A 17,503-nucleotide genomic window follows, 5' to 3' on the forward strand; every position below is an offset into this window, starting at 1 on the left:
TGATGGGTTGGACACACCCTGGAGCCCTCCCGCAGTCCCTCTCCTGCTGGCCAACCTGCTGCATTCCTCCTTGGCCCCGATCATGCACTGGTGGGGTCCCTCAGCCTGGCCTGCACCCTCTCACAATCTGGGACTCCTCAAGGGATATCAGAGAGCCAGTTTCGGCCTGATCCCACAGGCCAGGCTGAGGGACCCCACTGGTGCACAAATTTGTGCACCGGGCCTCTAACCTATATAATAAGAGCTTAAGCGACCTTTACAGCAGAATGATTGGAACAACTGGTCTCTATGATGCACACTGACCATCAGGGGGCAGACGCTTAATGCAGGAGCTGCCCCCTGGTGATCAGTGCGCTCCCACAGGGGGAGCGCCACTCAGCCAAAAGCCGGGAGCCTCTCCCGACTCCACAGCAGCAGGCGCAGTGGGCCGGGATGAGCGTGAGTGGTGCTCAGCCCCAATTCGAGCTCCTCCCTGGCCGCCTGCCATTTGGCACACTGCTACATCCCCCGAGGGGTCCCGGACTGTGAGAGGGTGCAGGCTAGGCTGAGTGACCCTCCCTCCCAGTGTATGAATTTCGTGCACTGGGCCTCTAGTTTAGTATAATAGAGCACAGTGGAAAAAAAGCATACAAGTACTAATCAAAAGAATGTAGTTATATTAATATCAAACAAAATAAAACAAGAAGTATTACCAAGACTAAAGAAGTCATTAAAGTGTTTTTTCTCTAACAAGACATAAACAATCCCAATATATAAGTACTTAACAAGTCTCAAAATCACCAATCATATGATAAAAAATCATCAGACAAATCCCTAATTATAGTTGAAAACTTCACTATATCTCTCTCAGCAATCAGGGGAATAAGCATCCAGAAAAATCAGCAAAGATATAGAAGACTCAGTATATCAATCAATTTGACCTGACATTTATAGAAAACCTAACATGGCAGAATACACAATTTTTTCAAGTGCACATGGCACATTTACTAGAAATGACTCTATTCTGGTCCATAAAACAAACCTCAACATATTTATAAAGACTGAAATTTTACAAATTGTGTTCTTTTACTACAACAGAAACAAACTAGAAATGAGTAACAGAAAGGTATCTCGAAAATCCTCAAACACTTCTAAATAACCTACGGTTCAGCCCTGGCAGGTGTGGCTCTCTTGGTTGGGCGTCATCCTGTGTACCAAACAGTTGCCGGTTGGATTCCTAGACAGGGCACATGCCCGGGTTTCAGGTTCAATCCCCACCATGCAGGAGGCAGCTGATTATTGTCTCACTCTCACATCGATGTTTCTCTTTCTCCCTCTCTCTTCCTCTCTCTCTAAAATAATAATTTTTAAAAATCTTTAAAAAAAAGGATTATTCTTTAAAGCTTTGAAATAACTGCAATACTCTTCTACCAGATGATAATGCTGGTCAAGAAAGCAGATGCTGGTATATTCATTTAATTATTTTATTTAGGTAGCCTATTTTTGTTTTCTTTCTGGAAACGTTCAGACTTTTTTTTCTCCATTCTTGGTGTTGTTTAATTTTACAAAAATGTACAGGTACCTTTCTGTTTTGTTTTATATTGTTTTGTTTTAATACTGAATCAGAAACATAGAATGCTATGCATCTGGTGTTTAATTATGGTTGTTTTGGTTGGGGTTATAGAACTTGGGATAATGTTTTGCTGTCACCTTTTTATTTATTTACTAGAGGCCTGATGCACAAAATTCATGCAAGAGTAGGCCTTCCTTCCCCCAGCTGCTGTCACCGGCTTCCCTCTGGCACCTGGGACCTGGGCTTCCCTCCAGCTGCAGGCAGGCACCCGAGACCTGGGCTTCCCTCCAGCCGCAGGCAGGCACGTGGGACCTGGGCTTCCCTCACAGCCCCGGCTTCGTCTGGAAGGACGTCCAGTCTAATTAGCATATTACGCTTTTATTATTATAGATATTGCTTGAAAGAGTTCATAATGAACATATATATATATTTTAAATAACTATGCCATCTATATATATAAAGAGCCAGGGTCCATAACATCCAAAATGACCGAAGGGATGACTGAACACCAGGCTGCACATGCAGCAGGCTCAGGTGGGCAGGGACTGGTGAGTGGGCTGAACTGCTGACCTCTCGGAGAGAGAGGCGGGGCTGATCAGCAGCTGCCGTGGCTGCTGGAGAGGCCCAGAGAGAGAAGTAGGGTCTGATCTGCAGCCTCCATGGCAACTACTGATCAGCCCTTGCCTCTCTCTCTCTCCCAGAGGTCAGCAGTTCAGCCTGCCTGATCAGCCCCACCTCTCTGATAAGGCCCGGAGGTAGGCCCTGAGACGCTGACTGGCATAGAAACCAACTGCGAGGAGCCAATGGCTACCTAGGAGGTGGAGCTTTTGATGCTGACTGGCATAGAAACCGACTAATAAGAACCAAATCTCGGTGAACTGGGAGGAGCCAATGGCTGCTTAGAAGGCAGAGCTTTTGACGCTGACTGGCATAGAAACCGACCAATCAGAACCTAATCTGGGTGAACTGCGAAGGCAGAACATAAGGTGGGGGCTGAGAAGAGGTTTTAAGGGCAACAGCTGTTTGGTGTAAGGTGTAAGAAAGCGGTTCAATTTTTTTTTTTTTGGTTCAATTTTTTAATGACCAGTTTGGCAGTATAGTGCATATGGCTGACTATCAGTCCCGATATAGGGATTAGGTATTTTTGTCTGCCAAGAGCATCTCCTCCTGCTGAAAAAGGCTCCTCCCGCCCCGATTTAAGCAATCCTATCCTAGATAATCTATCTATACTAATAAAATGGTAATATGCTAATTAGACCAGATCAATCGGCCATCTTCCGGACGTCTGACTTCCTTCCAGACAAAGCCATGGTGGTGGGGACTGAGGCAGAGGCAGTTAGGGACGATCAGGCCGGCAGGGCTGGGCAGTTGGGGGCGAGATCAGGCCAGCAGGGGGTTAGGGGCAATCAGGCCAGCAGGGGAGGGCAGTTGGGGGTGACCAGGTTGGCAGGGGAAGGCAGTTGGGGGCTAGATCAGACCGGCAGGGGAGGGCCGTTGGGGGTGAGATCAGGCCGGCAGGGGAGGGCAGTTGGGGCAATCAGGCCGGCATGCAGGTGAGCAGTTAGGACCCAGCAGTCCCAGATTGCGAGAGGGATGTCCGACTGCCTGTGGGATTGGGCCTAAACCGGCAGTCAGACATCCCCCAAGGGGCCCCCGATTGGAGAGGATGCAGGCTGGGCTGAGGGAACACCCCTCCCCCATGCACAAATTTTGTGCACCAGGCCACTAGTAGAAAATAAAAAGAATGGCCCACAATTTTAACTAAATAAATAAACATACAAACTTTGATTTTATCCTTCTAATTCTAGAAACCTATGTTCTAGCAAAGGGTACAAACATATACATACAAGAATATAAACTGTGGTGCTGTTTATATTAAAAATTATAATTAGCACAAACACCTACCAATTAGGGCCTGGTTAAACACACTATAGTACATAAATACTATAAACTCTATGCATGTGTATACTGACACAGAAACATGTATAAACTATCCTCTATAATAATAAAAGCGTAATATGCTAATTAGACCAGACATCCTTCTGGATGACCTTCCGGACGGAACCGGGGCTGCGAGGGAAGCCCGGGTCCCAGGTGCCTGCCAGCAGCCGGAGGGAAGCCTGGGTTCTGGGTGCCAGAGGGAAGCCGGTGCCAGCAGCTGGGGGAAGGAGGGCCTACTCTTGCACAAATTTCATGCATTGGGCCTCTAGTATATAATAAAAGGCTAATATGCAAATTGACCAAATGGCAGAATGACCGGTTGCTATGACGCACACTGACCACCAGGGAGCAGATGTTCAATGCAGGAGCTGCCCCCTGGTGATCAGTGCACTCCCACAGGGGGCGTGCCACTCAGTCAGAAGCCAGGCTCACAGCTGGCGAGCACAGCTGTGGTGGCGGGAGCCTCTCCAGCCTCCACAGCAGTGCTAAGGGTGTCCTACTGACAGCTCAGGCCCGCTCCCTTAATCTGTCAGTCGGACATCTCCCGAGGGCTCCTGGACTGCGAGAGGGCGCAGACTGGGCTGAGGGACCCCCCCCTTCCGAGTGCATGAATTTTGTGCACCGGGCCTCTAGTGATTAAACAAAAAGGGATAGTTATAAACTAATAAAACATAATCATTATTATATTAAGAAAATAAAAAAGCATACAAAACTATATGTTTAGATACATATACACATGAAAGAAAATGCAAGGTCTGAAAAGATACATTCCAGGATCCAAAAGTCTCTACAACAACCACTAAAAGAAAGGTAAATGTATAATTTCCAAAGAAACAGAGGGTAAAAATAGAATAATGCAAAATAGGAATGGATTAAATGATCCAAATATTAAATGTTCCAATTGTAAAACAAAGATGTCCAGCTGATTTTTAAAAATCCAATTCTATGCACACATTAACCAAAAGAAGGCTGACAAAGCTATATCAAAATCAGAAAGAGGTCACAGCTTGGAGAAGACTCAGGAAACATGACAACTAAATACAACATGAAACCTGGACTGGGTCCCAGAACAGAAAAAGAACACTAATAGAAAAACTAGCGATATCTGGATAAAGCATATAATTTAGTGAATAGTATTATAACAATATTAACTTCTTGGTTTTGATCATTGTACTATGATTATGCATTAACATCAGAACTAGGGTGAAGGGTTTACAGGAACTTTCTGTACTATTTTTGCAACATTTTGGTAAGTCTAAAATTATTTTGAAATGAAAGTTTATTTAAAAAATCAGACTGAACTTTAAAATAAAAAGCATTACTAGAGATTTAAAAAAGATACTTATTAATGGGGAAAAATGGTTCAATTCATTGGAAGACAGACCAATTATAAAGCTACTAGAAGCCCGGTGCACGAAATTCGTGCACGGCGGGGGGTTGTCCCTCAACCCAGCCTGTACCCTCTCCAATCTGGGACTCCTGGAGGGATGTCCGACTGCCCGTTTAGGCCCGATCCTGGTGGGATCGGGCCTAAACGGGCAGTCGGACATCCCTCTCACAATCCAGGACTGCTGGCTCCCAACTGCTTGCCTGCCTGCCTTCCTGATTGCCCCTAACCGCTTCTGCCTGCCAGCCTGATCACCCCCTAACCACTCCGCTGCCAGCCTGATTGATGCTTAACTGCTCCCCTGCCAGCCTGTTTGCCCCCAACTTCCCTCCTCTGCCAGCCTGGTCACCCCTAACTGCCCTCTCCTGCAGGGTTGATCACCTCCAATTGCCCTCCCTTGCAAGCCTGGTCCCTCTCAACTGCCCTCCCTTGCAGGCCGGGTACCTCCCAACTGCCCTCCCCTGCTGGCCATCTTGTGGTGGCCATCTTGTGTCCACATGGGGGCAGGATCTTTGACCACATGGGGGCAGCTATATTGTGTGTTGCAGTGATGATCAATCTGCATATTACTCTTTTATTAGATAAGATAGAGGCCTGGTGCACGGGTGGGGGCCAGCTGGTTTGCCCTGAAGGGTGTCCCAGATCAGGGTGGGGTTCCCTTGGGGCGTGGGGTGGCCTGAGCGAGGGGCCTGTGGTGGTTTGCAGGCGGGCCACGCCCCCTGGCAACCCAAGGGGAGGCCCTGGCATCTGGGATTTATTTTCCTTCTACAATTGAAACTTTGTAGCCTGGAGCAGAGCCAAGCCTGCTGTTCCCTCTGGGGTGGCAGCCATCTCTGTGGCAGTTAATTCACCTTCTACAGTTGAAACTTTGTTGCCTTAAGCGGGTGGGCCCAGCCAGGGTGTGCTTTAAAGCTTTGCTTCCCCTGTTGCTGGCGGCAACCCTGGCCTGCTCTCTCAAGCTCCATTCTGTTGCCATTTGTTTGAATTTGTTTACCTTCTATAATTGAAACTTTGTAGCTTGAGTGGAGGCTTAGGCCTGCAACGGCTATGGAAAGCTTGGCTTGCTCTGTTACCTGGGAAACCTTGCTCTCTGTGGCTGTAGCCATCTTGGTTTGGGTTAATTTGCATACTCGCCCTGATTGGCTGGTGGGCGTGGCTTGGGTGGTGGGCGTGGCTTATGTAGCAGAGTGATGGTTAATTTGCATATTACCATTTTATTAGAGAAGATATGCTTCTAATAATATGACCTCATAATAAATAAATCAAAAAATTAACAGAACTACAGGGGGGAACAGAATTCACAATTATACAGGGAAATTTAACACACAGTAAATTGTCAATAATTGTCAATCAATTACCCACACATAAATCTGTAAGGGAAGAGATTTTCACAAAGGGCCAACCCTCCTCAAGTCTTTGACAGGGGGGTCTCTAACCAGGTAAACTCATAACAGGATAGCTGGCTTCATCGAAGTGAGCAAGCAAGAGTGCCAGCAAAAAAGAAGTTGCAGTATTTTGTAATCTAATCTCTTAAGTGACACTGACGATTTTTGCCATATTCTTTTAGAAGTGAGCCTCTAGATCCAGCCTACCTTCAGGGGAAAGGATTACATAAGAATGTGAATACAGGATTATCTTTGAAGGCTGCCTATCACAAGTAGTATAATGGAAAAAGTAACTGGGATACAAGTTAGGAGAACCGGATTTTAGGAAAGATGTGACTAAATACAACATCTCAAGGCATCAGTGTTTTTACAGAAAAAAAATCAACTGAGGGTAGCCAGAATGACCTCCAAGGTCATTTAAATTCTAAGTTCTAAATTTTGTGCTTCCCTATTGTGTCTTTAGGAAAGGATTATTATTAGAGACAGTTGGCCAAAATGCCTCATTTTACAAAAGAAAGCCAGTTCCAGGAAAGGTTAACACAGAAAGATAGTAAGCCATACTTATTCTGCTCTTATGCCTAGTGCCCATTCACTATAATCCACTGCTTTTGCAATGAATGCCCTAAAACAGCACTATCCTCTCCTTAAGTCTTAAAATCCATTAAATTAAAAAGGAAGAGGAGATAATACAGTACTAACGAGCAATAAGAATTGATTGATGTTGTTCTTTATCTCTTTTTTTCTCATCAACCCTAAAGCTATCTCTGTAGGTGGCATGTGAGAAGAAAATGAGCTATCCTCTGCCCATCCCAGTCACAGGGATCTGGACATCTATACTAATAAAAGGGTAATATGCTAATTAGACTGGGAGACCTTCCAGGAGACCTTCCGGATGTGCTTCTGGACAAAACCATGGTGGCGGGGCCGAGGTAGAGGCGGTTAGAGGCCAAGAGGGGAGGGCAGTTGTGGGTGATCAGGCCAGGATGGGACGGCAGTTGTGAGTGATCAGGCTGGTGGGGGGTGGGGCCTTGGGGGTAAGCAGACCAGCAGGGGGGCCAGTTGGGGGCGAGCAGGACGTCAGTGGGGGTCAGTTGGAGGTGACCAGGACAGCGGGGGGGGGCAGTTTGGAGTGAGCAGGCCAGCAGGGGGGCAGTTGGGGGCGAGCAGGCCAGTGGGGAGGGAAGGAGGAGGCGAGCAGGCCAGCAGGGGGGGCAGTTGGGGGCGAGCACACTGGCACGGGGGGCAGTTGGGGGTGATCAGGCTGGCGGGGGGGCATTTGGGGGCGAGCAGGCCAGCGGCGGGGGGCAGTTAGGGGCAAGCAGGCCGGCAGGCAGAGTGGTTAGGGGCAATCAGGCAGGCAGGTGAGCGGTTAGGAGCCAGCAGTCCCGGATTGCGAGAGGGCTGTCCAACTGCCAGTTTAGGCCCGATCCCTGTAAACCAGCAGTAGGACATCCTTTGAGGGATCCCAGATTGGAGAAGGTGCAGGCCGGGCTGAGGAACACCCCCCACCCCCACCCCCACCCCCGTGCATGAATTTCATGCACTGGGCCTCTAGTTTTAGTAATAACATTATTTGCTGGAAGTAAAGCATAAAAGCAACAAATAATAGATAATAGTAGAGAAAGACTTTAAACAAAGTAAACCTATATGAAGTATCTAAAAATAGAAACTGCAATCAGGAAAGGCAAATTTTGTTGCCCATTGTGATGCAGGCAATGTTTAGGGAGTAGGTACTCTAGGAAGCTAATGACAGCGACTGGACTGACAGATATATCCTTATTCATACAGACGCATCAATCAGGGTCTAGTACCACTCAACTTTTATACTACATAAATACCCTCTTTGTTCCTATATGCAGTCAGAAGCCAAGAGGGTAGGGGAAATTCACTTGTTAGAAAATCCCCTCTTCAGCACATACCCTTTACCAGCGATAGTAATTTGTTGTGTGTTTTTTTTGTTTTTGGGTGTGTGTTCTTTTTTAATATATTTCTTTATTGATTTCAGAGAGGAAGGAAGAGGGAGAGAGAGATAGAAACATAAATGATGAGAGAGAATCATTGATCGGCTGCCTCCTGGGGATCGAGCCCGCAACCCAGACATGTGCCCTTGGCCAGAATCAAACCTGGGACCCTTCAGTCCGCAGGCCGACATTCTATCCAAACTGGCTAGGGCCATAATAATTTGTAATAACTCCAACTCTGGCTCAAGAAGTGCAGTAAAAACATTGCATATAAGTACAATTGTTTTGTGTGGCAATTATAAAACAGAGGTATTTACCAAATATACTAGTCAAATTATGTGTGTATGCATATATGTATATGAATATATAAATGCACAATTGTGTCCAGAATTTCTGTTTAAGAAAGGCTTAAGGATAGCAGTGGGTTGTTGATGGTAGAAGCCAATGCCTAGTGGTTTATCTTAAATCTGTGTTTGTATAACAATCAAGTAAAACTGAAAAAATTCAATTATCCATATAAAAGAAAAATTACATTGATGGAGATTACCTGCAAGCTTCTCATTAGTTTTAGTATATATCTAAATATACACTTAATTCATTTCTATAAACCACCTAAAAAAAAAGAAAGTGTTAGCTTAAAATGTTAATATAGGCTGAGATAGTATTCAAAGAAAGTGATACTTTTGAAAGTTTTTTGATACTTTTGGTACAGAGTGAAAGGCAGGGAGCCCAAAGTAAGAGAAGACCTGGACAGCCCAATGGGGCATTTCAGGAAGAGAGACCTTCATCCTGGGCAGAGGTGCCACGGCTGAGTTTCATGGCCCAATCCACTGGCTATTATTTCCCATATTATAAATATACATACTCAATCGGTAGATATACTTTTCAATCAAGCCATCCCAAGATGGAACAGCTCAAAAGACAATATCCATCTCAAAGTATTTTAATAGTATTTTATGCTTTTTAAAACTTTTTATCCACAACTGTCTGGATAGTTACCCTTTCCCTAGCCTTTTATGCAATATCAAAGAAGGCTATGTCTCCTTTCTTTTCTCACTTCTTACCTGTCTTTTGTTCCTCAGTTTTCAAGGGATGGGAGAAAGGAAAGGAGCAATAAGAATAATTTAAAGAAGTCTCAAATGGGTCTCTAATTAGTCTTGAGGTAAAACTGGTAAAAAGCAAAGAAAGGATGTTCAGGGATTTAAATGTTAGCCCTAAAATACTACAGCACACATTACTTAATACTATTTATGTATTTATACTTTTCCAATATAATCTATCTCAGTTAACGATTTCACCACCATCGATGAAAAGATTAAAGAATCGTTTCTGAACATTTTTCCACATAGCAAGGGTTAGAAAACTATGAAACAAGAAAGGAGGGAGGGAGACAGGCAGGCAAGTAAACAGGCAGGCAAAAAAGAAAGGAAAGAAGGAAGGAAAGCCTAAAATACAGGCAGCCCTAGCGTCACCAAGTATTGCTTTAACTGAAACTCTACAAAACAAAGACTGCCTGTATTTACTCTCTGGCTCTTTACATAAAATGTGATGACCTCTTCAATAAAGGATATCCAAAAGGCCAATAAACATACGAAGAGGTGTTAAATATTATTAGTCATTAGGGAAGTCAGGGGAAAACCCCGAAGTGATATCACTATACCTACCAAAATGGCTAAAATAAATAAGATAATACTAAGAGTTGTAAGCTTTTGGAGAAGCCACAATTCTCAAACATTGCTAAAAAGTAGTGTTCCTTAACATAATTAATTTGAAAAATACATACCTGCATATCCTATAATACAGCCATTTAACCAGTGTGTTAATCTCCAAAATTCATTACATGTTAATGTCTACTTACGTTCACCAAAATACTTACAAAAATGCCCATAGCAGTCCTATTGGTAATAGCCAAAAACTGGGTAGAATACCATACAGCCTAAGAAAAACAAACTACCGCTACATAACTGCATAAATCTCACAAATACAATATGGGCAAAGTGAGACACAAAGGACTATATACTGTATGATTCCATTTACATAAAGTAAATAATAGATAAATTCATTGCTGATGTTAAAAATTCAAGGTAATGGTTATCTTTGGAAAGGGGCACAAAGTGGGCCTTCCAGGAGGCAAGTAATGCTTTTTCTTGATCCAGGTACTTTGTGAAAATTCAGCGAGCTGTACACTTACGATTCATGCACTTTTCTGGAGGTCTATTGCTTTAAAAATTAACACACAAAAAAAATGTATAAACTCTGTCTTTGAAGGACACTTGTGTACATCTCCCATTCACTTTTCTGACTTGCCATCATCTCTCACCAATGTGATATCTTTAATTCCTGTTACCTAATGTAGAAGTCAGCTTTGTTTTCATTAATATTCTTGGTATACTGTTGCATAAAATTCCCAAATGAAAATGTAACTTCGTTTCACACTAGATCCCAAGGGGAAAAACTTTGACAAGCCAACACCTTGTGATGGTGTTATTAAAATTATCTGGGGAAGAAAGGGGAGCCTCCTTGAAATGTAATTTTGTTTGGCCCTTTGTTTTGGTTTACCTTTGCCTACTAATTACGATGACTTAATTTCCACAAAATGTTCAAACGAGCTTTTCAAAAAGTCGGTTCTTGTGGAAAGTTTTTCTTTCTACTTTTCCTGTCTACTCATGCCGTTATCCTGTGTTTATCCGGTTCCTTCCATCCACGGAGCTTAAAGTACTTCACAAATTCTGCTGGGTGATGTCATCGTCCAGGGAAGAGAAATTTGGGCCGAGAAACATTGTGATTCAAAAAAATATGCACACAGTACTTTTCCAAAGCACGACTCTCTGTACCTAAAGAAGCACCGCATTCTTTGCCGAAAGTTACCGGTGTTAGAAATGAAATACAAAACGATTAAGTGGCTCTCAAGGGCACAGGGTCTATCGGGACTCTACCCTCTAACTCGCTGCCACTTCAGGGAGACAAACACAAACCTGCACCCCTGGATAAAACGCTAACTCTTCTAACGGGGACTAAGTGAAGATGCCTGGATCACACCCAGACAGACGACCTGCGGACCCCCACGAGGCTGACCTTCCAGGGAGCCCCTTCCCTCCGGCCGCCCGGGGCCAACACTCCCGGGGTGCAGATCCCGCGCCGCCCCTCCACCTCCTCCGAGGAGACCGCGGCGGGGTCTGCAGGGCGGTTCTAAGCCCACCCTTCCGCCCCGAGCGCCCCGCAAACCCGTTTACCTGGGAGGAGACCGTACCCCAGAGTTTCTGGGGCCTGACACACCGCCGCCCGCCAGCCAATCGCGGCTCACCGGCCGGGCTCTCCCGCGCGAGGAGGTGCGCGCACCCGCAAACCACGGGGCGGGGCGCGGCGGGGCGCGGCGGAGGGAGGTAGCGCACGGCGCGCGGGGGCCCTCGGGGAACCGAGCCGAAGGCGCTCCCGGTGGGGCAGACGGTGCGCACCGGGCATGCGCGTGCCGCGCGCCGGGGCCGCGGGGCGGGGTCTCCCGGGGAGGAGAGGGAGCGAGCGGGGCCAGTCCTCCGAGGAGTTTGGAGACCGAAGGAGGCGGTCCTAGTGTCTTCCGGGGCCGCTCCCCCCGGGGCTGCGAGGGTCCGGGCCGAGGCCACCGGCGCGAGCTGCGAAAGCAGAATATTGGACGTACTGTCTGCACGAAACCCCATCGGGTAGAGGAGGACAACCGCGAGGCTGAAAACGCGTCCTGTGGCCTCCGGGGAGCGTCGCCTGGCCTCCGGGGGAGCCGGTGCGATGGGGTTTCCTGTGGTGTTTGTGTGTGGGTGGAGGTGAGGGGGAGAGGGCCATTGCGACGCCGGGGACGAGAGAGCGAGAGAGAGAGGGGCGTGTGGCGAGTTGAAAGTTGGAAGAAAAGAGCCAAAGTTTTCCACCAAAAGTTAGTGTAACCTTTTTGACTCACGTACTAGAAAGAGCTCTGGATGCTGACGTTTATTATGTGGATTCCTTAAGACAAAATGTTGAACCTTCCAGAATTAAACAAACAAACAAAAGACTTCAATTCGTGTACCTCCGTGTTGAAACCAGGAATGGTTGGCATCATTAATTAGCTGTTAGTAATTCAAATAGGGTTCTCTTGTTCTCCAGATTAGCATTGTGTTTGTAAATGTCACGTTAACGCCTTCAGACACCAAATATGTTTTTTTTTTTTTATTCATTCAGACATCAAGTATGTATTGAGCACATACAAAGTGCCAGGTTCTGGGTGCTGGATAATAAGCAATAATAATTTCTACAGATAATGCGCATAATGTGAAGTGTAGGCAGTTTCCCAAATTAGTGGCTAAAGTTAATGAAAGAAACTTAAACTTTAGAATGTGTAAAAATGGGAGTGAATAAATAAGACATGAAAAAATTGTATGTAAATTAGTTGGAACATAATAAGTTATAAAATTCACAAACTGTTATATTGTAATGAATGGGTATTGTTCTGAAGAGGTGTGATACAGAATAAACTCTGAAATGCATTTTTTCTTTAATTTAGTCAAGGTTTGAATCAGGTATTTATAGACACCAAGTACCATAAAAATATATAAAACCCAAAGAGGACTGGGATAATTTGTCAGAATAGATGGGAAAGGCACTCCAATCTGGAACAATGACTTATAAAAAGGTTTAGGACCAACTCAAATTATGTGTTAAAAAGGGAAAGAAAAAAAAAGGAGGGCAAGTTGCTTTTCCTAGCTAAGGAATAACAAGAAATAAGTGGGAATAGTAACCACAACTTTAAGAAAATTCAAATGAATGTATAGGTTAAATTTAGAGAAAGTGATTATACTATTTTTCTTTGGGTAAAGGTGCATTATTAATCCTAGTATTTTAAAGCTTATTATCTGGGTAGAGAGAAAACCCACGTTTTTCTTTCTTTTTGGTGGCCTATTTATTTCCTTCTGCCTTTTTTATTCAATGAGTTCAAACATTAGGCCTTTTCTCCCTAGTCCTTCCTCCAACTACCTGAGGTAACTCTTTATTGCTCTTTTTCTGAACTTTTCACAAAAAAAGCTCATTTTTTCCCAACCCTCTTCCACCACCACCTTCACTCACAATATGCATTTCGTATTCTCCATCTGCTAACAGTTGCTAGTCTACAAGAAATGAAAGAGCCCAATTAGAACTTTCTGCTTCTCAAACTAATTATCAAAGATGTCTATGCCTTCAATCCTCCTACAAGTAGGGCTTTTGCAGAAATATGGATAAAGATGAGGGGGAAAAGAAAACTAACCCCTCTTTCATTACAGGGAACAAATGAAGATCAGATGGTAAATACTCTAAAGTCCATAAATATCACCAGCCTCTGAAAATGTGCCACTTCAATCCGTTCTGAATATGAAAAAAATTAGATAAAAATGCCTATAAGTAGCTAAGAATCCCTTGTATATTAATCAGGGTTGTCTACAGAAACAGAAACAATGACACACATACACACACATACATAAATACGCAGATTTTTATTGTAAGGGGTATAATTTTAATTTGCAATTCCCTGATGACTTGTTGTTGAGCATTTTTTCATGTTTATTTGCCATCTGTATATCTTCATTACTGAAGTGTATGTTCAGATATTTTGCCTATTTTTTATTGTTTGTCCCATAATTGTGTTGTGTTCTTATTACTGAGTTTTAAGATTTCTTTGCATATTTTGGATACATATTCTTTGTCTTGTATGTGTGTTGCAAATAGTCTCCCAGGCTATAGCTACTCTCATTTTCTTAATAGTATATTTAACAGAGCAGAATATTTTAATTTTAATGAAGTCCAACTTCCTAATTTTTTATTTTATGGAATGTGCTTTTGATGTATTTAAAAAGTGATCACTGCCCTGGCTGGTGTGGCTCACTCAGTTGTGCATCCATATGGCTCGGTTGGTGGACATTGTCCGGTGCACTGAAAGGTTGCCTGTTTGATTCCCAATCAGGGCGCTTGCCCAGGTTGCAGGCTCCATCCCTGGTAAGGGGCCAATCTATGTTTTGCTCTCACCTCTCTCTCTCTCTCTCTCTCTCTCTCTCTCTATCTCTATCTCTATCTCTATCTCTATCTCTATCTCTATCTCTTTCCCTTCCTCTCTCTCTAACAATAAATAAAAGTATTTTTTTAAAAATAATAAAGTAGGGGGGTTGTCCTAAGGGGTGGGAGTGGCTGGGCGGCGGAGGAGGGGGGTTGTCAATCGGGGAAAAAGGAGACATATGTAATACTTTAATCAATAAAATAATAATAATAATAAAGTAAAAAGTGATCACCAAACCCAAGGTCACCTAGACTTCCATCTGGTTATAGTCTAGAAGATTAATAACTTTGGATTGTACATTTAGATCTATGATCCATTCTTTTAAAATGTATTTTATTGAGTTTTTACAGAGAGAAAGAAAGAGGGATAGAGAGTTAGAAACATCAATGATAGAGAAACATCGATCAGCTGCCTCTTGCACAACCCCTACTGGGGATGTGCCCGCAACCAAGGTACATGCCCTTGACCGGAATCGAACCTGGGACCTTTCAGTTCGCAGGCCGACGCTCTATCCACTGAGCCAAACCGGTTTCGGCTATGATCCATTTTGAGTTCATTTTTATGAAAGGTATACATTCTGTACCTAGATTTATTTTTTGTATGTGGATGTCCAGTTGTTCCACCACCTTCCATTGAAAAGACTATCCTTTCTCCATTGAATTACTTTTATTTTTTTGTCAAAAATCACTTGTCTCTATTTTTTTTTTTTGTCTATTTCTGGGCTTTCTGTTTGGTTCAGTCGACCTATTTATCTTTTTTATCACGAATAGCACACTGTCTTGATTATTATAGTTGTATAGTAGTCTTAAAGGTGGATAGTATTAATCTTCTGACTTTGTTTTTCTCCTCCAATATTATATTGGATATTCTGGGTATTTTGCCTCTCCATAAAAACTTTAGGATCATTTTATCAGTAGCCACAAAAAAACTTCCTTGATTGGAAGTTTTGATGGGAATTGCTTTGAATTTACAGATAAAGTTAATCAGTAGACAGATAATAAAGGTATATAAGATTTGAACAACACTATCAACCTATTTATCCAGTTTATATTTATGGAACACCATCTTTTAACAGCATAATACACATTTAGGTCTGCATGAAATAGTTACCAAGCAGACCATAGTCTAGACCAGTGGTCGGCAAACTCATTAGTCAACAGAGCCAAATATCAACAGTACAACGATTGAAATTTCTTTTGAGAGCCAAATTTTTTAAACTTAAACTTCTTCTAACGCCAGTTCTTCAAAATAGACTTGCCCAGGCCATGGTATTTTGTGGAAGAGCCACACTCAAGGGGCCAAAGAGCCGCATGTGGCTCGCGAGCCACAGTTTGCCGACCACGGGTCTAGACCATAAAACAAACTCACTTAAAAGGATTCAATCAGGAGTGACATCAGCATGATGGTAGAATAGTCAGCTCCAGACCCTCCTCCTATGAAGACACAAATTTAACAATAAATGGACCATTTATGTTTGTGAGAAACCTAGTAGATCCCAGTCAAATGGTTCCTGCACCCAAAACAAGTGTGAAACCAACTGTATCAAAACCCAATAGGAAAATTCATAGCACTCACTCGTAAGTGTCTTACTGCCCAGCCTGATGTGATTTGGAAAGAAACCATCAACTCCCAATTTCTCCCTCAGGAGAGAAAGGAGTGAAATGTGTTTCCAGTGTTCTGATTTCTCTGGGAGTTGGCTGAGGAATTGGTTTCTATCTTACCTGAATTTAAGCACTGCCAGGAATGAGTGGCCAGTTTGGGAGCTGTTGAGAAGAAAGGTAATCAATATGCACCAGAGTCCACAGTATCATAGACAGGAGCTCGGTGTAGGTCCAGTACCACAGTTTACTACACAATCACCGAGGCCTCAGTATTGAGACAAATGCCATGGGAAATCCTGACTAGAAACTGGAAAACCCCTTGAGTTATTCGATTACATACACAAGCAAAAAGAGGTCATATTCCCTGAATAAGGCTTAAGAGGTTTCCAGAATATCTAGAAGGAATGATTAGAGAAAGTCCTCCCTATACAAAACCAGATCAGAAAACCTGGGAGAGGCAGCTGATTTTTCAAATCCTAACACAAGGTAAGACATTCAAAGAAACAAGGAAACATGGCCCATTGAAAAGAACAAATTAATCTTTTGATACCAAGTTAAAGAAACAGATATATGGATTAACAAAGAATTCAAAATAACCATCATATGGATCCTTAATGAATTAAAAGAGAGCACAGATAGGTAGACAACTAACAGAAACAAATGAGAACATTAGCAAAGAGAGAGACACTATAGAGAATGCCCAAACAAGAATTCTGAAACTAAAGAACACAATAATGGAATTAACAAAATTCACTAGAGGAATTCAACATCAGACTTGAACAGACAGAACAAAGAATTATCAAACTCGAAGATAGGACTTTCAAAATTACCAAGGCAGAGAAGAAAAAAGAAAAAAAGAAGAAAAATCAAGAGAGGTTAAAAGACTTATGGGACAATACCATGTTGAACAATGTATGCATTATGGGAATCCTAGAAGAGGAAGATAAAGAGAGGCAAAGAGCCTACTTGAAGAATTAATGACCTACCTCAAACTCACCAAATTTCAGGAGAGAAATGGACAAATTCCAGAGACTCAGACACTCTTCCTAGAATAAATGTAGAGACAGACCTATAATGAGACACGTAATAACCAAACCATCAAAAGTCACAGACAAATAAGAGAATCTTGAAAGCAGCAGGAGAAAGGCATGTACAAAGGAGCTTCTATGAGATAATCAGCAGATTTCTCAGCTGAAACCTTGCAGGCTACAAGGGACTGGAATGATATATTGAAAATGCTGAAATTAAAAAAAAAACTATTAATAAAAAATATTATATTCTGCAAAACTGTCCTTCAGTCATGAAGAAGAAATTAAGATTTTCCCAAAGAACTAAAAACTGAAGTAGTTCATCACTACTAGACCTACACTATAAGAAATGCTGACGGGAACCTTTCAAGTTGAAACAAGAGGATGATAAGCAGCACCTCAAAACCATCTATCTAATAATAGAGGAATATGCAAATTGTCCAGGACACCATTACAGTAACAGTAACAACCAGCAGGCTGCGTGGGGCGATCAGGCTGGCAGGGGGTGGGGGGGCTTAGTGAGGGACGACCAAATGACTGAACAGCAGACTGTGTGGGGCAACCACGCCGGGGGGGCGGGGAGCAGTTGGGGGCGACCAAGCCAGTGGGCGGTGGGAGGA

General features: G+C 43.4%; 1 protein-coding gene across 7 annotated transcripts in view; it reads right to left on the reverse strand.

The window, feature by feature from the left end:
* MIPOL1 (mirror-image polydactyly 1) overlaps window positions 1–11,654 on the reverse strand; it is a 340,115-nt gene extending 328,461 nt beyond the window's left edge. For 6 of the 7 annotated variants that reach the window (XM_079767462.1, XM_079767463.1, XM_079767465.1 and 3 more), the window contains exon 1: window positions 11,460–11,654. The gene's annotated coding sequence lies outside the window, so the exon portion shown is untranslated. The other variant, XM_079767460.1, reaches the window with a different exon arrangement.
* Window positions 11,655–17,503: the final 5,849 nt, after the last annotated feature.

This window comes from Cnephaeus nilssonii (genome assembly GCF_951640355.1).
Source record: "Cnephaeus nilssonii genome assembly, chromosome: 4".
NCBI classification, from domain to species: Eukaryota; Metazoa; Chordata; class Mammalia; order Chiroptera; family Vespertilionidae; genus Cnephaeus; species Cnephaeus nilssonii.